Consider the following 12,853-nt stretch of genomic DNA (forward strand, 5'->3'; position numbering starts at 1 on the left):
TCTTCAACCTTCAGTGTCTGAGCCAGGCCTGCTACCCAGAGCACATTGCCCTTTCAGGAGGCCAGTAGGCACTGCAGTGCAGGGCTGGAATGGAAACAGCCAGCATTCAGTTCTTCACTGTGTCACATGGAATCCTGCCCTTCTATATAGTTTCAAAAGCATGGTGCACTTTAGCCCTTGGAATGCTGGCGTTTTGCAGTGTTACCTAGCTGAACATTTACAGGGAACCACAGAGAGAAAGACGTGGTCAACTGGTCTGAGCACAGGACTGGGAGCCAGGAGGCACCCGAATGCCAGCCATACTGTTGACTCTCTCTGTGGCTCTGGACAGATCACTCAGAGAGAAAGCGAGAGACTATAGTCAGGTGACTTGCCACAATAGAGGAAATCAGTGGCAGAACTGGCATTAAACTCAGGTGCTCTTTGGCTCCCAGTTCTTTGTTCAGGTAACACCTGGCTCTCTCTCCCCCTGCCTACAGAGTCTCCCGGAAATTAAGCCACGCACTTCTAGCAGCTCCCCATCTCTTAGGGGCATTTCCTCTACCTGGAGCAAAGTTGCAGCCTGTGACTGCCCCATTATCAGTGATAGAGGGTCCATAATCTGAGCGATGCTTTGGAGGAGCGCTCCGTGAAGCCGGGCCTAGAGCACTGCACAAATGCTGAAGGGGGAGTTGGAAGAACCTATTCAGTATGTTTGAAATGGAGTTTGCCTAATGCCCCACTCTGATGGAGTTACCCCTTCCCCCTGGAGCTGCCTTTGAAACTAGTCCCCCCTGTTGGGACCAGTCCTGCAGAGCCTCAGCCTGTTTTCGTCCCTGGGGATTGGGAGATAGGGGGAGTGAATTTGCTAGCTCCAAGTCAATTTCAATTGGAACCAGGAGGGGAGAGAATAGGGGGTTCATTGGGGAACACCCAATGCACAGGCACTAGCAGGGCTAAGTTAGTGATCACCCTGTCCAGTGGGCAGAGACCGACTGAAGCCCAAACCACAATATAATTTTCAGTTTTAATATTTTAACTCTGCTACTGGCACTTCTACTTCAATGAGAACGGATCCCATGCAGCACTGGAGGTGTGGACAGAGGTTGCATCTTGACCTGCTCTGCAGCGTTTCAGTGGGTATGTCCATGAATCCAACAGGAGTTTGACAGTTCCCACTTTGGGGGGGCTGTAGGGTGCGGCACATCATCATCAGTGCTCATTTTGTCCAGAGCATGATGAAGGCCTCACTGTGGGGCCTTAGGGCATCCCCTTCCAGAGCAGGCACGGCCATGGAGAGCAGGCTCCCCACGTCTGCTGAAGGTGGTGCCTACTTGTCTCCTTGCTGAAGGTCAGAGGAGGTGCAAAGAGCAGTGCTCACAGCCGGAGGGACACGTGGCCATGCAAAGTGCCTTCCTGCTTTATGCAGAGGATAAGCTGGAGCACCCCAAAAATGGTGTAAGTGGGTGATTCCCCACTGTCCTCTGCCAGAAAGCTGCACCTAATTCACAGAGAAAGGCAGTTGCCATTAGCCAGCTGGCATGAATTCTGGCTCTCGGTACAGTGACATCTTCACCAGCCCCACCATGACCAGGGCTCTAGCTCCATCTAGTGAGACCATCGTGGCAGCTCCTGAGTGGCCCAGAAATGCACATGCAGCCAGGCACGTGCTGTCACCTCCCCCTGGATTTGTGCAAGGTATGGAGGGGTGAGGGGATGGAACTCTGTGTTACATCCACTTGCAGGGAAAGCTGAAGATGCATGAACCTTTCCACTGTGGGGCAGATGCGAGATCCCTTGCTGGGCGGGAAGTGCTTGGAATCCCTCAGAGTATCAGGGCATGCCTCCCCCATGAGGGAATACCCTCTCTGGCCTTGTCTGTGCTGGGGTTTCAGGCATTGGTGCAAAGCCCCCAGTGTGGACACAATTTGGTTTCAAACCAGATTAAGTTGCAACAATGCAAATCTTGTTTACAATAATGGTTTGTGTCAGTGCAGCTGTGCTAGTGGCTGAAATTCCAGTGTAGACAAGGCCTAAGGATAAGAGAGGAGGTTCAAGTCTACGACTTAATCTATGGTCTCTCTTCTGAGAGACCCGTGCTGGTAAGTCTCATGGCAAGATAGCAGTCCTTCTGGGAATTGCATTGAGATGGCCACCTCATCTCACCTTCATTTTGTTCCTTTTTCTCAGGGTGCATCTATTTCAGGGACTTCTGTAACTCAGAGCAGAGCTAGACAACAAGGAATAAAAATATCCATGTATTGTGGCCAGGTCCTGTTGCACACTGTTGGGAGCATTATCCTGGCTCTTCCAGTGCCGAATAGTGAGTAGCAGTTTTCCTAATGCAGAGGAGGCCTTCAGTGCCTGCTTTGGATACTACTTACTGCCAATATGGAAATAGACTATGTGTGGGAGATCCTATTCCCCTTTTCACCAGTGGATCAGTGTGGGAAAAACTCACACGGTTTTTATTTGTGCTTTTTTGGGCCGGGGGGCTATTCCCAGCCCTGCCACTGACCTGCTAAGAGACTTGAGGAAGTCACTTCCCCTCTTTGTGCCTTCATTTCCCCATCAACAAGATAAAGATGCTGGCAGTATCGGCCTCCAGACCCCCTGGGTGTTGCGGGGCTTATTTAATGAATGTTTATGAAATGCTGAGTTCCACTGACAAATAATGTTTGGTATGAGTGTCACTGTAATAATCTGAGTCCGTTTGAAAAGCAGCTCAGAACTGCCGTGCTCTTCGCACAACAGAGACAGCAACCTAATTCAAAGTTTCACCTTTCAGGTTTGCAACTTTTTTTTTTTAGCGTCTCTTTTTTGGTAGCTGGTTCTTACCAGCAGGATTCACACCACATGCTGTCTGTAAAGTGGGGTTTATTAAGCAAAGCCACCTTAGGATCTAGCATAGGAATGATCATAGACTCATAGGGCTCGTCCACACTAGGGGGGGAAATCGATCTGAGATACGCAACTTCAGCTACGTGAATAACGTAGCTGAAGTCGAATATCTAAGATCGGATTACTCACCCATCAAGACGGCGCGGGATCGATGTCCGCGGCTCTCCGTGTCGATTCCGGAACTCCGTTGGGGTTGATGGAGTTCCGGAATCGATATAAGTGCGCTCGGGGATCGATATATCGCGTCTAGATTAGACGTGATATATCGATCCCCGAGCAATCGATTTTAACCCACCGATACGGCGGGTAGTCTGGACGTACCCATAGACTCTAGGACTGGAAGGGACCTCGAGAGGTCATCGATTCCAGTTCCCTGCCCTCATGGCAGGACCAAATACTGTTTAGACCATCCCTAATAGACATTTATCTAACCTACTCTTAAATATCTCCAGAGATGGAGATTCCACTACTTCCCTAGGCAATCTATTCCAGTGTTTAACTACCCTGACAGTTAGGAACTTTTTCCTAATCTCCAACCTAAATCTCCCTTGCTGCAGTTTAAGCCCACTGCTTCTTGTTCTATCATTGGAGGCTAAGGTGAACAAGTTTTCTCCCTCCTCCTGATGACACCCTTTTAGATACCTGAAAACTGCTATCATGTCCCCTCTCAGTCTTCTCTTTTCCAAACTAAACAAACCTAATTCCTTCAGCCTTCCTTCATAGGTCATGTTCTCAAGACCTTTAATCATTCTTGTTGTTCTTCTCTGGACCTCTCTAATTTCTCCACATCTTTCTTGAAATGCGGTGCCCAGAACTGGACACAATACTCCAGCTGAGGCCTAACCAGCGCAGAGTAAAGCGGAAGAATGACTTCTCGTGTCTTGTTTACAACACACCTGTTAATGCATCCCAGAATCACGTTTGCTTTTTTTGCAACAGTATCACACTGTTGACTCATATTAAGCTTGTGGTCCACTACGACCCCTAGATCTCTTTCTGCCATACTCCTTCCTAGACAGTCTCTTCCCATTCTGTATGTGTGAAACTGATTGTTCCTTCCTAAGTGGAGCACTTTGCATTTATCTTTATTGAACTTCATTCTGTTTACCTCAGACCATTTCTCCAATTTGTCCAGATCATTTTGAATTTTGACCCTGTCCTCCAAAGTAGTTGCAATCCCTCCCAGTTTGGTATCGTCCGCAAACTTAATAAGCGTACTTTCTATGCCAACATCTAAATCGTTGATGAAGATATTGAACAGAGCCATCAGTATGGCTATGACATAGCATCTCATCTAACCATCATTGCCAATGACAGCTCTTTAAAAAATAAAGGCCAATGATATATATTTCGAGTTTGTAATGAACCTAGAGTAGTTGGATCATTTTGGAGCCTGCTGTAATTGCTCATAGGATGAGATGTTTGAGACCAGTTCATCAGTTGCTACGATTCTCCTTAACATGATCCTGTACTTCCCCTTAGTGGTGAGAAAAGAGAAAGCAGGATGAAAGCTGGATAGGATGCATCAACAAGCAGCTAACCTACTTCCCCATCCTCGTCTAATTCAGTGTAATCACCTGTCTATGTGCCTATAGGTGGCAAGAAAGTCACATGCAGAGCCAATGCCTGCAGTGGTCAGCACTAGGAAGGCCTGATCCCAGCGTAATGAGCCTTCACAGCAGATCAAGATTTCCTTATGAAGCAGGACAAAGGGGTTATAAGGCCAAGCATTGGGCTAGGTGTTAGGATTCTGGGTGTCTAATCCCAGTTCTTCCCTTGCCTCCTTCTGTGATCTTGGGACAAGCCACCTCACTATGCTCATGTTGGGTGTTGTGATCAGGGCAGTGAAAACCCTGCAGATCCATTCATGGAGACTGGACACCAGCGCTTAATTTATCTGGGCTATGTCATTGGCTTGTCTATCCTTGTCTGAGACACAAACCCAGATTCTGTGTGGCTCTTTGTTGGGGAAAACTATCACTATCATGTGCTTTGGTTATCTGATGTCCACTCACAACTGGTCTGTAACAAAAAACAACCTATAGAACAAAAAGTACTGATGGAAAGAGCTGCACAGTGGAATCAATTTGAAGTGCATAACTACTACAACTTTTTTAGGTCTTAGATAACCTATGTAGAAAGCTACATATTCTTGAGCGTCAAGTAATAGCACATTATCAGTGAACTAGCTACACATATACAGACATCTCTTTAGGAGAGCACTTTGTAGTAAAAAGTCTGGCTCATTGTGGCAGTGCATCAGACTTATTTCACCGCACAGGGCTGCTTTGAGGATTCATTAGCTAGTATTTGTTACAGTGCTTTGAAGAAGAGAAGCCCTTTATAAGTGCTATTAGCCGGTGAGATCTGACCCTTCCTCCCCTTTCTGCATAGTATCCACTTGAAATGGAATACTGTACCACCAGCAAGCCCAGGATCAGCTCTTGCCTCTGCTACTGACTTGCTATGTGACCTTGCCCAAGTCTCTTCCCTTCTGTATGCATCAGCCCAGCCCAACCACTAAATCAGGGATAGGGCATGGACCTCTCTTTGTAAAGCACCTTAAATTCTACGGAGAGGAGCACAAGAGAAAAGTTTTTTTATTATGATTTGCAGAGATGGTCAAACAATTTTCCAGTACAGTCTTTTCTTGGTGAAAAAATGGCTTTTCCATCAAAAAAAATGGAATTGTTTGAGAAAGCTGTCATATTTTGTTGAAAAGTTTTAGGTTTTCATGGGAAAAGTGAAAACTGCATTTTTTTTTAGTTTCAAACTGAAAAAGTTCAGTTGCTAAAAAAAATTCCCAGCAAAAACCTAAAAAATTTCGAAGAAAATTTTAATGAAAATTTTAGTTGAAATTTTCTCATGGGAATGATCGTTTCCCAACTTGCTCTAATTACATGGCAAATTCCCTTTCAGCCTTCTTGCAGGAAAAAGCACAAGAGTACTTTATTAATTGACTCAACTTCATTCAAATTCCCTCTTGCCATTAAATTGTTGAATGGACTTGCTTGGATCTGTTTAATAAGTCAATAAGAATGCACTTTTTAATACTGTTTAAAAAGCTGATGGATTGTAAATACCAGCTCTACAAAAAAAATCACATTGTTTTGTTTTATTACTATCAGTTATTGAGAAATCAAAGGCATATAATTGTAATCCTAGGGATTGTCTTTAATTACAGTAACTTGGCTGGGGCTAGGGGGGAGCTGCATGGCACAGGAGTCTGGTAATGAGATTAAAGTATTTTGCATTATGGCAAAACTAAAACTAAACAGAAATAGACATGCAATAAAAAGCATGAGCTGGGGCATCAATCATAGACAGAATGCAGAGAAACAGACAGGAAAAAAATCACTTAACACCTTCTAACAGAAAACTGTAATGTTTGTCTTTGCTCTGTATCAGTTACCCAGAGAAGGAGAATGGGTGCAAGTGAAATATCACAAGTAACACAATAAGTCACCACTTCAGGAAGAGACTGTATTTTCTGTGCTTCCGCTGGAGGGAAGGGAAAGGCATCTGATAAATACTCATACAACCATGGCACAGGGAGGTGGAAGAGATAGTCTAAATCTCATCTAGCCCAACTCCTGAGGGCCAGTGCAGGCTTATTCTGTATACGGTATAGAGGGGCTGGATATAGGAGAGAGATTTAGGTTTTGATTTTCACAATGGAGTTAAGTATCAGAGGGGTAGCCGTGTTAGTCTGGATCTGTAAAAAGCCACTAAGAGTCCTGTGGCACCTTATACACTAACAAATGTATTGGAGCATAAGCTTTCGTACGCATGCATCTGACAAAGTGGGTATTCACCCACGAAAGCTCATGCTCCAATACATCTGTTAGCCTATAAGGTGCCACAGGACTCTTTGTTGCTTTTTACAGTGGAGTTAGACTGCTCTGAAAAGCTCAACCTTACCTTATAGGATATGGGGAAAATTTTGAGCAACTGTGTGCAATATCCTAAATGACCTGATTTACAGCTTATTCTAGGTGACCTTAGCAGAAGTATACTAAGAAGCCAGACAGTTCCTGCATCTAAATTCAGCTACTTAATTTTCAGAAGAGTTTGTTTCCCGCTCCCTGGAGTTGTTCCTCTACAATACTTCAGACGTGCTCATACTCTGCACTTGTTTTGTTTATGCCTATTTATTGGCTCATAATCAATAGCTCTGCGATATTTTGGTAAGAAAGCCATATTGAAGCAGCAGTAACTAAGCAGCAATAGGGTTCCTCCATGAACAAGAGGAATACTCCTCTCTTTTCATACTGTGTCATCATCACCACCACCTGTACTGGTGCCCTGTGACAGGGTGCTCCACTCACCGTTAGGACAGCACCTCCTCCTGGTCATTCTGGGGAATAGCTTGCAAGGTCAATGTCCATTCCCATGGTTGCACACTGTCTCTCCCCCTCTCTCTGGGTCTGCAGCCCCTTTCTTGCACCACAAGCTGATGCTGCCTCTTCATGACTTGGCCCTCAAATGGTTTCCCCTTCCAGCACTGTAAAGTCTCTTCCCACAAAACAGGCTCCAGCATTCTTCCTATTCACTTCCCCATAGTGCCACTCCCTTAGTGACTGGCAGGGGAACCCAGGCCTGCTTGCCTTCCTGCCCACTACTCCAGGCCAGCAGTCAAAGTCTGTTCCCTTCTGGACTTTACTGCCTTTCCCTGAGCCCTGTCCTATCTTCCTGGCTTCTCCTGTTTGGGTCTACCAGCCCAAACACACCTTCCTTCTCCCACGGAGTAACTATCACCTTTCCCAGCTGTCCCTTTTTCCTGCCAATTTCCTATCTTCAGAGTAGTAGCCCAGCTCATTCCTCCTCAGTTGGGCTCCCTCATTCAATCAGGGATTGCTTAGCCACCTGATTGCTCTCCACTGTGGCCTGTTGAATTAATTAGCCCCATCCTCACTCTGCATTGACCCTTTCTGGGCCAGCGTGGGGTGATCACCCCATAACATAAACCCATTTAGTTTAGGTGGGTAAAATTTTCAAAAGTGCCTATGTGATCTAGAAGCCTGAGTCCCACTGAGCATCAATCAAGTTTCATGAGTCACAGATTTTATGGCCAGAAGGGATGACTATGAACATCTAGTTTGACCACCAGCATCACACAGACCATAGAATTTCACCCAGTCACTCCTACAGTGGAAGAATTATTCCTACACTCTCCTACATAAGTAAAACATTACAGAGCCCAACAGCTTTGGCTGAACTAAAGTAGTTTAGGAGGTTATCAGTTACTGATTTATGTTTCGAGAAAGATTCAGTTCTTCTGGCTAAAGTCTAAGAGAAGTCTGGAAACAACAATCTGATCATGCAGCATTTTAGCTTGACCCTTAGCCTGTCAAGGGACCTCTGCGACATGTGGATCAACTCACCCAATTGCACAATCCCCAAAAATGTATGGCTACAAACATCCAGTCAAGAATCACCACAGGGCAACATCTGACAAAACAAACTCTGCAACCAAAAGTTGCAAAGTAACAATTTATCTTTTTAATTGTCATTTTTTGGGGGGTAAAAATACACCATTTCTTATTTCTTAAAAAAAGGGAAATTTCAAAGAAAACGAACTGTTTTCACTAAATCTATTTACTGCAATCAAACAGCATTTCTGACAATATTTTTTTTTCATTAAGAAGCATTTGGTAAACCTTAATTGTAACCCTTTGTGAAGTGGTTTGTGTTTGTTCTTATCACCATTATTATTAGGCAAATTCCCCCCAAGCTCTCCTGAAGGAATGGATACATGAGTCTATCATTAAAAGACCCAGATTCATTAGTATCCTCCACCCCATTCAGTTATTTGACTGTATTTACTGGTATCTATTTTTAATAAGGAAATGTAAAGAACTTTTTAATACTGTTTACAAAGCTGTTACATAACAAATGCCAGTAATACCAAATTACATTGTATTGGTCTATTACCACCAATCGCTCTGTGCTCAGACATGTTGTAATCCTAGGTATTGTCCTTATTCGCAGTCATTGGTACATGGGTTTGGGTGGCTCAGGGGACTGATAATGGGATTAGTGTATTTTGCATATATACACTGAATAAAACTATAAGTACAATAAAAAGCATGTTCCAGGATACTGAGGAGTTGGTCACGAATACGAATGGACTTCATGCAGAATTGTCATTGTTCTGTATTAGTTGCTGTATCAATGATATTAGATTGTAAAATCTTTGAGGCAGGGACTGTGTATTATGCTGTTTCTATACAGCACCTAACACAATGGGATCCCATTCTCCATTGGCTCTTGGGCACTGCTATAATATCATCAGTCAATCATAAACAATGACAAAGCCAGACATTTCTGAGGAAGAAAGTAAATTCAAGTAAAATAGAACAAGAAAAGGAAAAAAGTCCCAACTCCAGGCAGAGACTGCATTTTGTGTGCTTTTTGGAAAGAAGGTAAAAGTGCAATATAAAAATTCAGAGACCCATGCAATATGGACATGAGAAAGCCATGTAAAATCTCATCTAATGAAACCCCAGGAGGCTGAGCAGGATCTTTTTGGACTATATATATTTAGCCTGATGTTTTCAAAGCCATGTAGGAGATAAAGACACAAGTACAAGGCAACTGTAAATAGTAAATTGGGTCCAGATGTGCAGCTCAGTAATACCCTGGTGAAGATCCTTAGCAAAGACAGCCCAGGCCCAAGATCCAATGGGATTCTTGTGTCCATGAACAGGATGCTCATTTGCTAGATATCTTCCATGCAGCCTCACACTGTTGCAATCCCTACTGCTTACACCAGTTTAGTGAAGAGACCTTGCAGAGTCCCTGACATATATCAATGAGGGGTTGGTTCATATTAATGCTGCAGCGTGGAGTTTGAGAGTCTATGTGCTGCTAAAGTCGATCTTTACATGATTTTCCTTTCTCCCTTCACCCACTAGTGCACTGAAGGCTGTGACAGGACCCTGGTCAAATCCCCAAACCCTCCCACTTGTGCCCTATGGAAGGGCAGAGGCTGGCATAATGCTATTAACTATTCATAGACCTTTATATCAACTTCCAGCTTGGGATTCCTGTAGGGACCTATAATCTGCCCTGGAGCTGTGAAAAGCAAACAGGATTTTTAAAAAAAGGTTTTAAACAACAGCAAGTTGTACTTCAGAAGTTAAAGACCGTAGGGGCTGAGTTCCACAGCTGCACTCTTCTTGTAGGGACATGAAAGTGTTAAAAGGCAGAGTTCAGATAGTGCATCACCAGGGGCAGGTCACTGTGGGCAGGGGACCCAGGGAAAACCAGCACATTGTTTGTGCACACTCGGAGCGAGCACCATGGCTGAGTTCCACCGGAGGAGGTGATTACCCAGCGGAGTTTAATCCAAAGGCCTCTCTAACTTTGTCTTGAAACATTATTGTAAAACCTTCACTTCAGGTATGGCCTCTTGGTGGGATTAGGGATTTATCCCTGGCTTGTCTATCAGTTTCTGTGACATGCCACAGAGAACAGGACAAGAGGCAATGGGTTCAAACTACAGCACGGCAGATTTAGATGAAATCTCAGGAAAACTTCCAACAGTAGGGCAATAGAATAGCTGCCTCAGGAGATTGTGAACGCCCCTTCCCTGGAGGTTCCCAAAAGGAGGCTGGATAGTCATCTTCCTTCGATGGTTTAGACACAACAAATTCTGCACTTTGTATTCCTGGGGAAATTCTGTGCCAAAAAAAAATGGAAAATACTATTTTATTTTTCAAAATAATGCAATATAATCACACCAGGTTCAATTACTTTGGTAATTTATTTAAGCTACAATACAGAAAAAAAAAGTCACAATAACTATTCAGAATTTCCTAAGCACATGAAAGTTAAATTACAAATGCTTAGTAAACAATACCGTCCATTCCAGTTATAATCCTGGCTGGCTACTTTGGGAAGTGCTTGGTTCTGACTCTCCGGACATTTTTTGGACTGACCGACAAACATTTATTTGCCCTCAAATTCTTTTTTTTCAGATGGATAAATAAAATATCTCCTGAGCTGTAATCTAACCCCATGGTGACACAGGAAAAAGGGAGAGAGCATATAGATCTTCCTAGCGGACCGTCATTTACAAAAGGGCAGCCAGCGTGTCCCTCAGCCTGAGTCGCTTCCTGCAGCCCCCATTGGCCTGGAGCGACGATTCGCAGCCAGTGGGAGTCGTGATCGTCCAAACCTGCAGGTGCGGCAGGTAAACAATTTGGCCCAGCCCGCCAGGGGCTTCCCTGAACAAGCGGCAGCCCTAGTTTGAGAACCACTGCTCTACACCACTCTGGCAATGTAAAGGAACCTTAAAACTTTTACACCTGCTTTATGCTCTTGGGAGAATGGACTAATAATAGGAACCTTAACAACTACACAGGCAGGCTGCTGCATTTCTGCTCTGCCTCAAGGGACAGAGCCTGCCTCACGCCTATCTGCAAACAAACCAAAGCCCTACCCCTCCATACCAGTGAGCAGAGTCTCTCTCCCTTGTTCCCATGCGAGCCCACTCGCCTGGCGGGAATTAAGATCTTCCCACGCATCCAAGCACCCACACCCCAGCCCTCCCATCCCACAGTGATTTAAGTCTCTGCCAGCTGCTCCAGGGACTCAGACAGACATGCCCTGGCTGCCAGATTTCTTTGCTTCCTCATTTTTCTGTGAGTGAGCAAAGAAATATGTGGACAATATGAATTCTGCTCCTGCGCAGTGGGGCAGAATTTCTCCAGAAGTAATCTTGGCAGGGGGTTGGACTAGATGACCCTTGTGATCCCTTCTAACTCTGCATGCATCTGAAGAAGTGGGTATTCACCCACGAAAGCTCATGCTCCAAAACGTCTGTTAGTCTATAAGGTGCCACAGGATTCTTTGCTGCTTTTACAGATCCAGACTAACACGGCTACCCCTCTGATACTTCTAACTCTATGATTCTATGAGAAACCGGGTTATTGTAGTGGTACCTTTTGGCCTGGGTTGTGGTGAAGTATCCTGTAATATGCATTAGTTATTTGGTTTCCATGGTCACTCCTTTCTGACGTGCAACAAACATGCTAAGGCAGTTCATCAAGTCTCACCTTGCGGCATGGGGGGCTAAGGACTCTTCAACGAGTGTTTCTAGCTAAAAAGCCCATTAAATAGGCTAAATGTTATTGTTCAGCCTTTGGAAGTACCACAGATCCTCAGAAAGCTTTCCCCATCCTCCCCTTTCTGCAAGCATCCATGCAGTATGGCCTTGGACTGAGACTCATGACACCTGAGTTCTGTTCTCATGCCTGCCATTGACCTTCCCTTTGACCATGGGCAAGTCCCATCACCACCCTGTGCCTCATTTGTAAAACAGGGATAATGACATTAGTGTTCCGGTCCAAAGCGCTTGGAGATGTATAAATGTAAAGCATTAGACAGAAAAATTAATTATTGATTATTATATAGCAAATTTCCCTTTAGCCTTCTCCTGTGAGCAGAAATGAGATCTTTTATCAATAACTTTAAATGTGTTCAAAATCACCCCTGCAGTTAAATGATTGAATATACTTGCTTGCATCCCTTATTACAAAGTAGATGTGATGCAAATTTCAGTTCTGTTTACAAAGCTTTTGGATTGCAAGAGTAAGCTATACTGCATCATACTACATTTTTTTCTAGTACTAACAATTAGTGCAACCCCATAGACACATGGTATAATCCTAGGGATTGTCCTTAAATACCATAACTTGTAAGGGGGAATTGCATGGCTTGGGGGACTGGTAATGGAATTAGAGCATCTTGCATTATGGAAACACTAAAGCTGAACAGAAATGTATGTGCAATAAAAAGCATATATTACGGTATCAGTCCACAGTGGAAAGGGACAGAATGTAGGAGTCTAATGGCAGAAAAACACTAACTCCTGCTAATTGGAAACAGATATTCATCTTTGCTCTGTATCAATTAATTTATATGTTGCAGAGGAAGAGTTTGTGATGACACAAGGTGAGGGTCAGTG

Source organism: Gopherus evgoodei, chromosome 19 (genome assembly GCF_007399415.2).
Source record: "Gopherus evgoodei ecotype Sinaloan lineage chromosome 19, rGopEvg1_v1.p, whole genome shotgun sequence".
NCBI classification, from domain to species: Eukaryota; Metazoa; Chordata; order Testudines; family Testudinidae; genus Gopherus; species Gopherus evgoodei.